The sequence below is a fragment of the Arachis ipaensis genome, chromosome B1 (genome assembly GCF_059453495.1).
Source record: "Arachis ipaensis isolate K30076 ecotype BB chromosome B1, ASM5945349v1, whole genome shotgun sequence".
Classification (NCBI taxonomy): domain Eukaryota; kingdom Viridiplantae; phylum Streptophyta; class Magnoliopsida; order Fabales; family Fabaceae; genus Arachis; species Arachis ipaensis.
This window is the reverse complement of record NC_142436.1, coordinates 28100207-28115333: the sequence shown is the minus strand read 5'-3', so window position 1 is coordinate 28115333 and position 15127 is coordinate 28100207. Positions and strand designations below refer to the sequence as shown.

Below are 15127 nucleotides of genomic sequence, written 5' to 3'. Positions count from 1 at the left end.
TAATTTTTTGTTTGTTTCTTATCTTTTTCAAAACCACCTAACTAATTTTTCCTCTCTAATTTTCGAAAATTATCTCCCTCATTTTTCAAAAATTCTTTTTAATTAATTAATTGTTTTAAATTTTAATTTTAATTGTATTTCCCCTTTAATTTTCGAAAATCACTAACTCTTTTTCAAAAATTATATTCAAAAACTTCTCTCTCTCATCTTCTTCTATTTATTTATCTACTTACTAATACTTCTCTTCATCTCATATCTCTGTTATCCTCACCCTTCTGTTTGGATTCTCCTTTCTTTTCTCTTCTACTCTTCTTTTCTTCTTCTACTAACAACAAGGGAACCTCTATACTGTGGTAAAAAGGATCCCTATTATTATTTTTCTGTTCCCTCCTTTTTCATATGAGCAGGAGTAAGGACAAGAACATTCTTGTTGAAGCAGACCCTGAACCTGAAAGGACTCTAAAAAGGAAACTAAGAGAAGATAAAATACAACAATCCAGAGACAACCTTACAGAAATTTTCGAACAGGAAGAGGAGATGGCAGCCGAAAATAATAATAATGCAAGGAGGATGCTTGGTGACTTTACTACACTTAATTCCAATTTACATGGAAGAAGCATCTCTATCCCTACCATTGGAGCAAACAATTTTGAGCTTAAACCTCAATTAGTTTCTCTGATGCAACAAAACTGCAAGTTTCATGGACTTCCATCTGAAGATCCCTTTCAGTTCTTAACTGAATTCTTGCAGATATGTGACACTGTTAAGACTAATGGAGTAGATCCTGAAGTCTACAGGCTCATGCTTTTCCCGTTTCCTGTAAGAGACAGAGCTAGAATATGGTTGGACTCTCAACCTAAGGATAGCCTGAACTCTTGGGATAAGCTGGTCAAGGCTTTCTTAGCCAAGTTCTTTCCTCCTCAAAAGCTGAGTAAGCTTAGAGTGGATGTTCAAACCTTCAGACAGAAAGAAGGTGAATCCCTCTATGAAGCTTGGGAGAGATACAAGGAACTGACCAAAAAGTGTCCTTCTGACATGCTTTCAGAATGGACCATCCTGGATATATTCTATGATGGTTTGTCTAAATTAGCTAAGATGTCATTGGATACTTCTGCAGGTGGATCCATTCACCTAAAGAAAATGCCTGCAGAAGCTCAAGAACTTATTGACATGGTTGCTAATAACCAGTTCATGTACACTTCTGAGAGGAATCCTGTCAGTAATGGGACGCCTATGAAGAAGGGAGTTCTTGAAATTGATGCTCTGAATGCCATATTGGCTCAGAACAAACTATTGACTCAGCAAGTCAATATGATTTCTCAGAGTCTGAATGGAATGCAAGCTGCATCCAATAGTACTCAAGAGGCATCTTCTGAGGAAGAAGCTTATGATCCTGAGAACCCTGCAATAGCAGAGGTGAATTACATGGGTGAACCCTATGGAAACACCTATAATCCCTCATGGAGAAATCACCCAAATCTCTCATGGAAGGATCAACAAAAGCCTCAACAAGGCTTTAATAATGGTGGAAGAAACAGGTTTAGCAATAGCAAGCCTTTTCCATCATCCACTCAGCAACAGATAGAGATTCTGAGCAGAATCCATCTAGCTTAGCAAATTTAGTCTCTGATCTATCTAAGGCCACTGTGAGTTTCATGAATGAAACAAGGTCCTCCATTAGAAATTTGGAAGCACAAGTAGGCCAGCTGAGTAAAAGGATCACTGAAACCCCTCCTAGTACTCTCCCAAGCAATACAGAAGAAAATCCAAAAGGAGAGTGCAAGGCCATTGATATAACCATCATGGCCGAATCCAAGGAGAAAGGGGCGGACGTGAATCCCAAGGAGGAAAACCTCCTGGGACGTCCAGTGATCAACAAGGAGTTTCCCTCTGAGGAACCAAAGGAATCTGAGACTCATCTAGAGACCATAGAGATTCCATTAAACCTCCTTATGCCATTCATGAGCTCTGAAGAGTATTTTTCTTCTGAAGAGAATGAAGATGTTACTGAAGAGCAAGTTGCCAAGTTCCTTGGTGCAATCATGAAGCTGAATGCCAATTTATTTGGTAATGAAACTTGGGGAAATGAACCTCCCCTGTTCACCAATGAACTAAATGCATTGGATCAACTGAGATTGCCTCAGAAGAAACAGGATCCTGAAAAGTTCCTAATACCTTGTACCATAGGCACCATAACCTTTGAGAAGGCTCTATGTGACCTTGGGTCAGGAATAAACCTCATGCCACTCTCTGTAATGGAAAAACTGGGAATCTTTGAGGTGCAAGCTGCTAGAATCTCATTAGAGATGGCAGACAATTCAAGAAAAGAGGCTTATGGACAAGTAGAGGACGTGTTAGTAAAGGTTGAAGGCCTTTACATCCCTGCTGATTTCATAATCCTGGATACTGGGAAGGATGAGGATGAATTCATCATTCTTGGAAGGCCCTTCCTAGCCACAGCAAGAGCTGTAATTGATGTAGACAGAGGTGAACTAGTCCTTCAATTGAATGAGGACTCCCTTATGTTTAAAACTCAAGGTTCTCATTCTATAAACATGAAAAAGAGGCACAGTAAGCTTCTCTCAAAACAGAGTCATACAGAGCCCCCACAGTCAAACTCTAAGTTTGGTGTTGGGAGGCCACAACCAAACTCTAAGTTTGGTGTTGGGAAGTCTCAACAATGCTCTGAACATCTGTGAGGCTCCATGAGAGCCCACTGTCAAGCTATTGACATTAAAGAAGCGCTTGTTGGGAGGCAACCCAATTTTTATTTATCTAATTTTATTTTTATTTTTATTGTTCTTTCATGTTTTATTAGGTTCATGATCATGTGGAGTCACAAAATAAATCAAAAAATTAAAAACAGAATCAAAAATAGCAGAAGAAAAATCAAACCCTGGAGGAAGGACTTACTGGCGTTTAAACGCCAGTAAGGAGCATCTGGCTGGCGTTCAACACCAGAACAGAGCATGGATCTGGCGCTGAACGCCAGAAACAAGCATAGAACTGGCGTTCAACGCCAGAAACATGCTACATCTGGGCGTTGAACGCCTAGAACAAGCATTAGTAAGGTGGATTCATTCCTTGTTCTTGCTTTCTCTGTTTTTCGTTTTCTATGTTATGTGCTTAACTATGTTTGTGTCTTCATTACATGATCATTAGTAGTTAGTAACTTTGTCTTAAAGTTATGAATGTCCTATGAATCTATCACCTCTCTTAAATGAAAAATATTTTAATTCAAAAGAACAAGAAGTACATGAGTTTCGAATTTATCCTTGAACTTGGCTTAATTATATTGATGTGGTGACAATGCTTCTTGTTTTCTGAATGTATGCTTGAACAATGCATATGTCTTTTGAAGTTGTTGTTTAAGAATGTTAAATATGTTGGCTCTTGAAAGAATGATGACTAGGAGACATGTTATTTGATAATCTGAAAAATCATAAAAATGATTCTTGAAGCAAGAAAAAGCAGCAAAGAACAAAGCTTGCAGAAAAAAAATATAAAAAAAATAGGCGAAAAAAAAATATAAAGAAAAAGAAAAAGCAAGCAGAAAAAGCCAAAAGCTCTTAAAACCAAGAAGCAAGAGCAAAAAGCCAATAACCCTTAAAACCAAAAGGCAAGGGCAAATAAAAAGAATCCCAAGGCTTTGAGCATCAGTGGATAGGAGGACCTAAAGGAATAAAATCCTGGTCTAAGCGGCTAAACCAAGTTGTCCCTATCCATGTGCTTGTGGCGTGTAGGTGTCAAGTGAAAACTTGAGACTGAGCGGTTAAAGTCAAGGTCCAAAGCAAAAGAAGAGTGTGCTTAAGAACCCTGGACACCTCTAATTGGGGACTTTAGCAAAGCTGAGTCACAATCTGAAAAGGTTCACCCAATTATGTGTCTGTGGCATTTATGTATCCGGTGGTAATACTGGAAAACAAAGTGCTTAGGGCCACGGCCAAGACTCATAAAGTAGCTGTGTTCAAGAATCAACATACTGAACTAGGAGAATCAATAACACTATCTGAACTCTGAGTTCCTATAGATGCCAATCATTCTGAACCTCAATGAATAAAGTGAGATCCCAAAACTATTCAAGAGGCAAAAAGCTACAAGTCCCGCTCATCTGATTGGAGCTATGTTTTATTGATAGTTTGGAATTTATAGTATATTCTCTTCTTTTTATCCTATTTGATTTTTAGTTTCTTGGGGACAAGCAACAATTTAAGTTTGGTGTTGTGATGAGCGGATAATTTATACGCTTTTTGGCATTGTTTTTAGTATGTTTTTTGTAGGATCTAGTTACTTTTAGGGATGTTTTTATTAGTTTTTATGTTAAATTCACATTTCTGGACTTTACTATGAGTTTGTGTATTTTTCTGTGATTTCAGGTATTTTCTGGCTGAAATTGAGGGACTTGAGCAAAAATCAGATTCAGAGGTTGAAGAAGGACTGCTGATGCTGTTGGATTCTGACCTCCCTACACTCAAAGTAAGTTTTATAGAGCTACAAAACTCCAAATGGCGCGCTTCTAATTGCGTTGGAAAGTAGACATCCAGGGCTTTCCAGTAATATATAATAGTTCATACTTTGGCCGAGTTTAGATGACATAAAAGGGCGTTGAACACCAGTTCTATGCTGCAGTCTTAAGTTAAACGCCAGAAACACGTCACGAACCAAAGTTGAACGCCAAAAACACGTTACAACTTGGCATTCAACTCCAGAAGAAGCCTCTGCACGTGTAAACTTCAAGCTCAGCCCAAGCACACACCAAGTGGGCCCCGGAAGTGGATTTATGCATCAATTACTTACTTCTGTAAACCCTAGTAACTAGTTTAGTGTAAATAGGACTTTTTACTATTGTATTAGACATCTTATGATTTTTAGTTCAACTTTGGGATCATATTGATCACGTTTGGGGGCTGGCCATTCGGCCATGCCTGGACCTTCATCACTTATGTATTCTTCAACGGTAGAGTTTCTGCACTCCATAGATTAAGGTGTGGAGCTCTGCTGTTCCTCATGATTTAATGCAAAGTACTACTATTTTTCTATTCAATTCAACTTATTCCGCTTCTAAGATATCCATTCGCACCCAAGAACATGATGAATGTGATGATTATGTGACGCTCATCATCATTCTCACTTATGAACGCGTGCCTGACAAACACTTCCGTTCTACATGCAACCAAGCTAGAATGAGTATCTCTTAGATATCTAATACAGGAGACCGAGTCTGAGTTATTAGTATCTTCGTGGTATAAGTTAGAACCCATGGATGGCCATTCCTGAGATACGGAAAGTCTAAACCTTGTCTGTGGTATTCCGAGTAGGATCTGGGAAGGGATGGCTGTGACGAACTTCAAACTCGCGAGTGCTGGGCGTAGTGACAGACGCAAAAGGAGGGTGACTCCTATTCCAGTATGATCGAGAACCTCCAGATGATTAGCCATGCCGTGACAGAGCATTTGGACCATTTTCACAGAGAGGATGGGATGTAGCCATTGACAACGGTGATGCCCTTACAGAAAGCTTGCCATGGAAAGGAGTAAGACTGATTGGATGAAGACAGCAGGAAAGCAAAGATTCAGAGGAACGAAAGCATCTCTATACGCTTGTCTGAAATTCTCACCAATGAATTACATAAGTATTTCTATCTTTATTTTCTGTTTATTTATTATTATTATTTGAAAACTCCATAACCATTTGATATCCGCCTGACTGAGATTAACAAGATGACCATAGCTTGCTTCATACCAACAATCTCCGTGGGATCGACCCTTACTCACGTAAGGTTTTATTACTTGGACGACCCAGTGCACTTGCTGGTTAGTTGTGCAAAGTTGTGAAATTATGTTTGGACCATGGTATTGTGCACCAGTTATTGGCGCCATTGCCAGGGAAAGAACGAACAACAAATTTTATAACCTCAGAGTAACAATTTCGCATACCAGTAATCCTCTTTCTTGGACCTTGTTCAGGTTTTTTTCAGGGATTACTTTTATAACTTTTATGTTTTGGGCCGACTTCGTCATGTCGTGCCCTTCTAAGTTATTTTTGTAATCCTCTTTCTTGTACCTTGTTCAGGTCTCTTTCAGTGATTACTTTTATAACTTTTATGTTTTGGGCCGACTTCGTCATGTCGTGCCCTTCTAAGTTATTTTTGTAATCCTCTTTCTTGGACCTTATTCAGGTTTCTTTCAGGGATTACTTTTATAACTTTTATATTTTGGGCCGACTTCGTCTTGTCGAGCCCTTCTAAGTTAAAGTAATCCTCTTTTATAGGGTTGGCCAGACCTCTTTCCAGGGTTTACTTATAACTTGGTTTGACTTGGTCCGACTTCTTAACGTCGGCCAGTCTTTAAGTTATTATTTAGCAATCCATTAAGACCTCGTCAGGTCTTTTTTCCGGATCACTTTCGATAACTTCTTGCAATATTCTGTTTTCATCTTTGCCGATTTGTAGAAGGTGAGTTCAATCCTTGTTTAGTCGACCTTGAGATGAATTTGGTTTTCATCTCTGCTGGTCTTTATCGTGATCGTGCAATGAATTTTATTTTCACTTTCTGCCGATCTGTTGCTTTATAATCGTGCGATGAATGTTTCAGATTTAATGCGTCTTGAAAACCTGTAGAACATCTAACATATTTTATTTAAAAAAAATGCAAATATGTACATGTGGAGTTTTTATCCTTTTAAGTCGGATAATTTGTGGATCTCAACTTGGTGCCTCGTTAAAAAAAAAAACTTTTTCAGGAAAAAGAATACACCTTATGCTGAGATCCCTTACCATTCCTAGCTATAGTACCTTCTTAGGTTGCAGGCGTGCCATGACCTGGGAAGCTCTCGCCCCTCGAGTTCGGACAGTCTGTAGTAGCCCTTCCCAAGTACTTCTATGACTCAGTAGGGTCCTTTTCAGTTTGCTGCCAGCTTTCCTTCTCCGGGTCGAGTTGTTCTGATATCATTTCGTATTAGGATAAGATCATTCTCAGCGAAACCTCTTGGCACTACCTTTTGATTATATTTGGAAGCCATTCGACGTTTTAGTGCTTCTTCCCTGATCCGAGCTCTTTCTTGGATTTTAGGAAGTAGGTCGAGCTCTTCCCTTTGAAGTTGGGAGTTGGCTTCTTCATTGTAATGGACCACTCTAGGCGACCCTTCCTCGATCTCTACTGGGATCATTGCCTCCGTTCCGTATGCTAATCGGAAGGGTGATTCCTTTGTGGTGGAATGTGGCGTTGTTCGATATGCCCATAGGACTTGTGGGAGTTCTTCGGCCCAAGCTCCCTTTGCGTCTTGTAATCTCCGTTTTAGCCCAGCCAATATGACTTTGTTGGTAGCTTCGGCTTGTCCATTGGCTTGGGGATGTTCGACGGAAGTGAACTGGTGCTTTATGTTCAAGTCGGCTACTAATTTTCTGAAGCCTGCATCTGTGAATTGGGTGCCATTGTTTGTGGTGATGGAGTATGGAACCCTGAACCTTGTGACAATATTCCTATATAGGAATTTTCGACTTCTTTGAGCAGTGGCGTTAGCTAGGGGTTCTGCCTCGATCCACTTTGTGAAATAGTCTACTCCTACTATGAGGAATTTAACTTGTCTCGTTCCCCGAGGAAAGGGTCCGAGAAGGTCGAGTCCCCATTTTGCAAATGGCCAAGGTGAGGTTATGCTGATGAGCTCCTCTGGCGGAGCGATGTGAAAGTTGGCATATTTTTGACATGGTGGACATGTCTTTACGAACTCTGTGGCCTCCTTTTGTAGAGTTGGCCAATAAAATCCTGCCCGAAGTACTTTTTTGGTGAGCGCTTGTGCTCCGAGATGATTGCCATAGATGCCACTGTGTATTTCTTCTAGAACTTCCTTCGTGTTGGAAGTCGGTACACATTTTAACAATGGTATTGAAATTCCTCTTTTGTATAGAGTATTGTTTATAATAGTGTAGTATTGTGCCTCCCGTTTTAACCTTTTTGCCTCCTTCTCATGTGTAGGAAGTGTTTCTGTTTTGAGGTAGTTAATTATAGGAGTCATCCATCCTTGATCTAGACCTGTTATGGCTAGGACTTTTTCCTCTTTCTAGATTGACGGGTTCTGTAGTATTTCCTGGATGAGGCTTCTATTGTTGCCTCCTGGTTTGGTGCTGGCTAGTTTTGAGAGTGCGTCAGCTCGGGCATTTTGTTCGCGGGGTATGTGGTGGATCTCATATTCCCGGAGTTGTCTGAGCTGTTCCCTGGTTTTACCCAGGTACTTTTTCATAGTGGGGTCCTTGGCTTGGTAGCTCTCCGTTATTTGTGAAGTGATCACCTGTGAGTCGCTAAAGATAATGAGTGTTTGAGCTCCGACCTCTTTAGCCAGCTTTAAACTAGATAGTAGTGCCTCATATTCCGCCTGGTTATTTGAGGTAGGGAACCCGAATTTGAGAGAGAGTTCGATTTGGGTTCCTTGGTTACTTTCAATTATCACACCTGCGCCACTTCCAGTCTTATTCGAGGAACCGTCCACGTAGAGATTCCATTCTGTGGGGGTTTTCAGGGTGTCTGTAAATTCTGCAATGAAGTCGGCTAAGTATTGTGATTTGATGGCTGTCCGAGCTTCGTATGGAATGTCGAACTCAGACAACTCGACTGCCCATTGTAAGATTCTGCCCGCTAGATCTGTTTTCTGTAATATCCCTTTTATGGGCTGGTTGGTCCGAACCTTAATGGTGTGAGCTTGGAAGTACGGGCGAAGTCATCGAGATGTTAGTATGAGAGCATAGGAAAATTTTTCTATTTTTTGGTAGTTTAGCTCGGATCCTTGTAATGCTTTACTGATGAAGTATACAGGTTGTTGCCCTCTATCGTCTTCTCGATGTGCTGAGGCTACTACCCGACTTCCTACCGCGATGTATAATATGGGTGGTTCTCCTTCTCGTGGCCGAGATAGGATAGGTGGCTGTCCTAGGAATCTTTTGAAATCTTGGAAGGCTTGTTCGCACTCCGTTGTCCATTCGAACCTCTTTTCTTTCCTTAGAGTATCATAGAAGGGAAGAGATCTTATCGTTGATCCCGCTAGGAATCTGGACAAGGATGCCAATCTCCCATTGAGTTGTTGTACCTCTTTGACACAAGTTGGGCTCTTCATGTTGAGTATGGCCTGGCATTTATCCGGATTTGCCTCAATTCCTCTTTGTGTGAGCATAAAACCTAAGAACTTGCCAGCTTCTACCGCAAAGGTGCATTTTGCAGGATTAAGTCGCATGCCATGCTTCCTTATAATGTCGAACAGTTGGACCACATCGGACAATAATGTCTCTTCTTTTTGTGTCTTTATCAACATGTCGTCCACATAGACTTCCATGACTTTTCCGATATGATCCGAAAAGACTTTATTCATTAGCCTTTGATAAGTAGCTCCCGCATTTTTGAGACCAAAAGGCATCACAATACAGCAGTAGTTTGCTTTTGGTGTTAAAAATGAGGTTTTTTCTTGATCGGGTGGATGCATTGGGATTTGATTGTATCCAAAATATGCATCCATAAACGAGAGGTATTTATATCCGGATGAGGTATCCACCAGAGCGTCGATACTTGGGAGTGGATAAGGATCTTTTGGGCAGGCTTTATTGAGATCAGTGTAATCAGTGCACATTCGCCACTTCCCGTTTGATTTTTTCACCAAGACGACATTAGCTAGCCATAGTGGGTACTTGACTTCTCTTATGAATCCTGCCTCCAGTAGGGCTTGTACCTGCTCTTTCACAGCTTGGGATCGTTCTGGCCCAAGCTTTCTTCGTCTCTACTGTACGGGCCGAGATCCTGGGTAGACTGCCAACTTGTGGCTCATTAGTTCGGGGTCTATGCCTGGCATGTCTGCACCTTTCCATGCAAAGAGATCGACGTTATCTCATAAGAACTGTACGAGTGATTCTTTTATGTCTCCTCTTAGAATCGTGCCAATATTAGTTGTTTTGTCCGGGATGTCTCCGATCTGGACTTTCTCTACTGCACCTTCGGGTTGTAGACGGAGTTCTTCTCGCCTCTGAACTCCACCAAGTTCAATTGTATGGAATTCTTCTCCTCTGCCTCTGAGGTTTAGACTTTCGTCATAACAGCGGCGCGCCATCTTTTGATCTGCTTTTACTGTAGCTATCCCTTCTGCAGTTGGGAATTTCATGCATAGATGTGGAGTTGAGACTATTGCGCCGAGTTGATTCAATGTTGTCCGACCTATCAAGGCATTGTAGGCTGAACTCACGTTGATCATGATGTAGTCTATTTTGAGTGTTCTGGATTGGTTTCCTCTTTCGAACGTTGTGTGTAGTGAGATGTATCCAAGTGGTTGCATTGGGGTGTCTCCCGGTCCGAACAGGCTGTTTGGGTATGCTCTAAGCTCCTTTTCTTCTAAGCCGAGCTTGTCGAAGGAAGTTTTGAATAAGATGTCGGTGGAGCTCCCTTGGTCTATTAGTGTGCGGTGGAGATTCGCATTTGCCAGTATAATGGTGATGACCATGGGATCGTCGTGTCCTGAGATGATACCGGATGCATCTTCTTTGGCAAACGTAATTGCAGGGATGTCGGGTGCTTCCTCCTTTCCTTCGACATGATATACTTCTTTGAGATATCTTTTGTGAGATGATTTGGAGATTCCTCCTCCTGCAAACCCTCCGTGTATCATATGAATATGTCTTTCGGGTGTACGAGGTGACCGCTCGGTTCGTCCGACCTCCTCGTCCCTCCTCCTTTTTCTTATATCATCTCGGGTGGCCAGATACCGATCTAGTTTTCCTTTTCTCACTAATTTTTCTATGACATTTTTTAAATCGAAGCATTCATTGGTGGAATGCCCACGGACTCGATGGTATTTACAATATTCGTTCCGGTTTCCTCCTCCTCTTTTGCCTTTGAGTGGTCGAGCTGGGGGTATTTTTTCTGTGTGGCAGACTTCTTTGTAAACATCCACAAGGGACACCCGAAGAGGAGTGTAATTATGATATTTTTTAATTTTTTCCCCTTGTCGATCTTCCTTCTTTTTGGACTCTTTATCTTTGTCTCGGTAGGTGAATCTGGATCTTGAGGTTTCTCCTAATCGAGAATTTTCTTCCATGTTGATGTATTTCTCCGCTCGTTCTTGCACTTCATCCAAAGATGTGGGGTATTTCTCTGATATCGATTGGCTAAAAGGTCCCTCTTGTAGGCTATTGATGAGGCCCATGATGGCGGCCTCTGTTGGTAGGCTTTGTATGTCTAGGCATGTTTTGTTGAATCTTTCCATGTAGTTGCGAAGACTTTTTCGATCTCCTTGCTTGATTCCTAGTAGACTGGGGGCGTGCTTAGCTTTATCTTTTTGGATGGAGAATCTGGACAGGAACTTTTTGGCTAAGTTATCAAAGCTTGAGATGGACTTCGGAAGTAGGTTGTCGAACCATCTAATTGCTGTCTTTGTGAGAGTTGTTGGAAAAGCTTTACAGCGAACTGCATTTGAGATGTCGGTGAGGTACATTCTACTTCTGAAATTGCTGAGGTGATGGTTGGGATCTGTAGTGCCATCGTACAAAGTCATATCCGGAAGTTTGAAGTCCTTAGGGATTTTGGTCTTCATGATTTCCCTAGTGAATGGATCTTGATCCTTGCGAGAGTTGTCCTCAGGAGTGGACCGAGTAGCTTTGGCTTTGAGATCGGCTTCGAGTTTTAGAAGTTTATCTTCTAATTTTCGGTGTCGCCTTACCTCTCTTTGTAGATCCTTCCCAACTTCTCGTTGATGCTGGGTTTCTTTTTCAAGTTGCTTTAAACGATCTTGAAGCGCTTCTATCACTCCCGGATTTAATGATTTTTTGTCCCCGTTAGATTCCGGAGTATCTTTCAGTGTAGTGTCCGCGTTTTTGCACGATATTCTATCCTCTAGATTTGAATCGTGGTCGTTGTCATGGTCGTCCGCCATGGTGATGGGATGACTTCCAAGTTCCCCGGCAACGGCGCCAATGTTTCGAGGGTTACCTGAAACTGTAGGTCGATCTCGGGTGAGATCTTCTGTACTAGTCAGGGATGACGTGTCCGGCTGGTGGATGGCAGCCGGAGCTGTCGTGTCTGACTTGTGAAACTAGCTGCACTGCATCACCAGAGGGTGGGGGTACCTGCAAGAGACTCCGATGCTTAAGTTAGCATGGGTATTAAGCAGGTTTTTAGTAGAATCAGAGTATGAGTTATACCTGCGTGCTCCAGTGTATTTATAATGGTGTAGAGTGACCTTTTTAGATAAGATAAGTTAGTTATCTTATCTTATCTTATCTTTGGGTGAGGTCAGCTTATCTTCAAGGGAACTGCCTTTATCTCTTTAGGCTTGGATTGCCTTTGGATTTGGATCGTGTTCCTCTATTTGGGCCCTCTACTTGGGCTTTTCTGTCGATTTGGCCGAGCTCTTTGCGAAGAGGTCGGATAGCTTAACCTGAAGAGATCGGTCGCTTTGTTACTAAACATCCTGGGTCGGGTAGCTTGACCCAGGGTGTGAACACTTACCTTTCCTTAGAATTGAGTAGAGGAGAAGTGATTTCAGAGCTGATACTGCCATAAATCTGGATAGAGTGGCCAACATTCCATTTAATTGTTGGACCTCTTTAACACAGGTCAAACTTTTCATATTGAGTATAGCTTGATATTTATCTGGGTTAGCTTCTATGCCCCTCTGGGTCAGCATAAACCCTAAGAACTTCCCAACTTCTACTGCAAAGGTGCACTTTGAGGGGTTTAACCTCATTTTATGCTCTCGTATAGTAGAGAACACTTCTGAGAGGTCGGACAATAGTGTTCCATCCTCTTTGGTCTTAACGAGCATGTCATCCACGTATACTTCCATGAGTTTTCCTATGTGAGAGGAAAACACCTTATTCATCAATCGTTGGTAGGTAGCTCATGCATTCTTTAATCCAAAGGGTATCACTATGTAGCAATAGTTTGCCTTTGGAGTTATGAAGTCTTTTCTTGGTCCAACTCATACATCGAGATTTAGTTATATCCCGAGTAGGCATCCATAAAAAATAGGTATCTATATCCTGATGATGAGTCGACTAGAGCGTCTATACTGGGCAGTGGATAAGGGTCTTTAGGGCAGGCTTTATTAAGGTCGGTATAATCAAAACACATTCTCCACTTTCCATTTTGTTTTTTCACCAACACGATGTTGGCTAACCACAGTGGATACTTAACCTCCCTTATAAACCCTACCTCCAGTAGGGCTCGTATTTGTTCTTCCATGACCTGTGTTTGCTCTGGTCCGAGCTTTCTTCGCTTCTGCTGAATAGGTCAGGAACCTGGGTACACAGCAAGCTTATGGCACATCAGGTCGGGATCTATACCCAGCATGTCAGAAGCTTTCCAGGCAAAGAGAGAGGAGTTTTCTCTCAACAATTTAACGAGTTGTTTCTTTAGGCTTTCCTCCAAGTTTGCCCCTATACTCGTCGTTTTGTCGGGGTGGTCTCCGATTCGTATCTCTTCTGTTTTGCCTTCTGGTTGGGGTCGTAGTTCTTCTCGAACTCGGACTCCACCAAATTTAATTGTATTAGCTTCTTTGCCTTCGGAGCTGTCTTTTAAACTGAGGCTCTCGTTATAGCATTTTCTTGCTAGCCTTTGATCTCCTTTAATGGTGGCGATTCCTTCAGCTGTGAGAAACTTTATGCCTTATGTGGGGTGGAAACGATGGCTGCAAGTCGGTTCAGGGTTGTCTGACCTATTAGTGTGTTGTATGTTGAATTTTTGTTGACTATAATGAAGTCGATACTTAGTGTCCTTGACCTAGCTCCTTTTTCGAAGGTGGTATACAATGAGATGTAGCCCAGAGATGGAATCAGGATATCTCCCAGTCCAAAGAGGCTATTTGGGTATGCCATTAGATCCTTTTTCTCTAACCCGATCTTGTCAAAGGTGGGCTTAAATAGGATATCCGCTGAGCTGCCTTGATCCACCAAAGTTCGGTATGGGTTAGCATTTGCTAAGATCATAGTTATTACCACTGGTCATTGTGCCCAGGTATTATTCCTTGAGCATCTTCTTTAGTGAAGAAAATGGTCGGTAAGTCGGGTGATTGATTGTCCTGTCTGACTTGATATACTTCCTTGAGGTGCCTTTTCTGCGAGGATTTTGATATTCTTCCTCCTGCGAATCCACCACTGATCATATGTATATGTCGTTCTGGGGTGTGAGGAGGGCGTTCTGGTCATCCTCCTTTTTCATCCCGTCTTCTCTTCCTCGGGTCATCCGACCCGTCTGCAAGGTATCTATCAAGTCGGACTTCCCTAGCTAACTTTTTGATGACATTCTTGAGATCGTATCATTCATTAGTGGAGTGCCTGTACAGCTTGTGGTACTCACAATATTCTGTCTGACTTCCAGCTTTCTTGTGCTTAATCAGTCGAGGAGGTGGAAGCTTCTCTGTATGGCATATCTCTCTGTAAACATCGACTAGAAAAATCCTTAGAGGGGTGTAGTTGTGATACTTTCAAGTCTTTTCCACATGTTTCTCTTCTTTTTTCTTGGATTTCCTTTCTTTGTCCTGATTTTGATAGTAGGGTAAGTTGGCTCGCGGGAAAGGTTCTCTGAGTCAGGAGTTTTCTTCCATGTTGATGTATTTTTTGTCCTTTCTTGTACTTCATTCAGAGAGGATGGGTGTCGCTTAGATATGGACTGGGAGAATGGTCCTTCTTTTAGGCCATTAACCAAACCATTATTACCGCTTCAGTTGGTAGGCTCTGAATCTCTAGGCAAGCCTTGTTAAATCTTTCCATATAGTCACGAAGGCTTCTCCCAACCTCTTGCTTTACTCCTAGCAGGCTCGGGGTGTGCTTTGTTTTGTCTTTCTGAATGGAGAATCAGGTCCGAAACTTTCTGGCCAGGTCGTCAAAACTAGTGACCGACCTGGGGACAGGCCATCAAACCATTTCATGGCAGCCTTCATTAAAGTAGCCGGGAAGGCTTTGCAACGAGTCGCATCAGTAGCATCAACCAGGTACATTCAGCTTCTAAAGTTGCTAAGATGGTGACTTGGATCAGACGTTCTGTTGTAGAGATCCATCTCGGGTGATTTGAAGTTTCGAGGAACTTTAGCCCTCATGATCTCTTCTATGAATGGATCCTATCCTCCTAAGGGACTTTCATCATGGTTTGTCCGAGTATTC

General features: G+C 41.9%; 1 non-coding gene across 1 annotated transcript; it reads right to left on the bottom strand.

Annotated features, from left to right (window-relative positions):
* Positions 1-933: 933 nt before the first annotated feature.
* On the bottom strand, positions 934-1041 carry LOC148576053 (small nucleolar RNA R71). The gene has a single exon (XR_015904425.1). It is a non-coding gene; the product is annotated as a small nucleolar RNA R71 (small nucleolar RNA).
* Positions 1042-15127: the final 14086 nt, after the last annotated feature.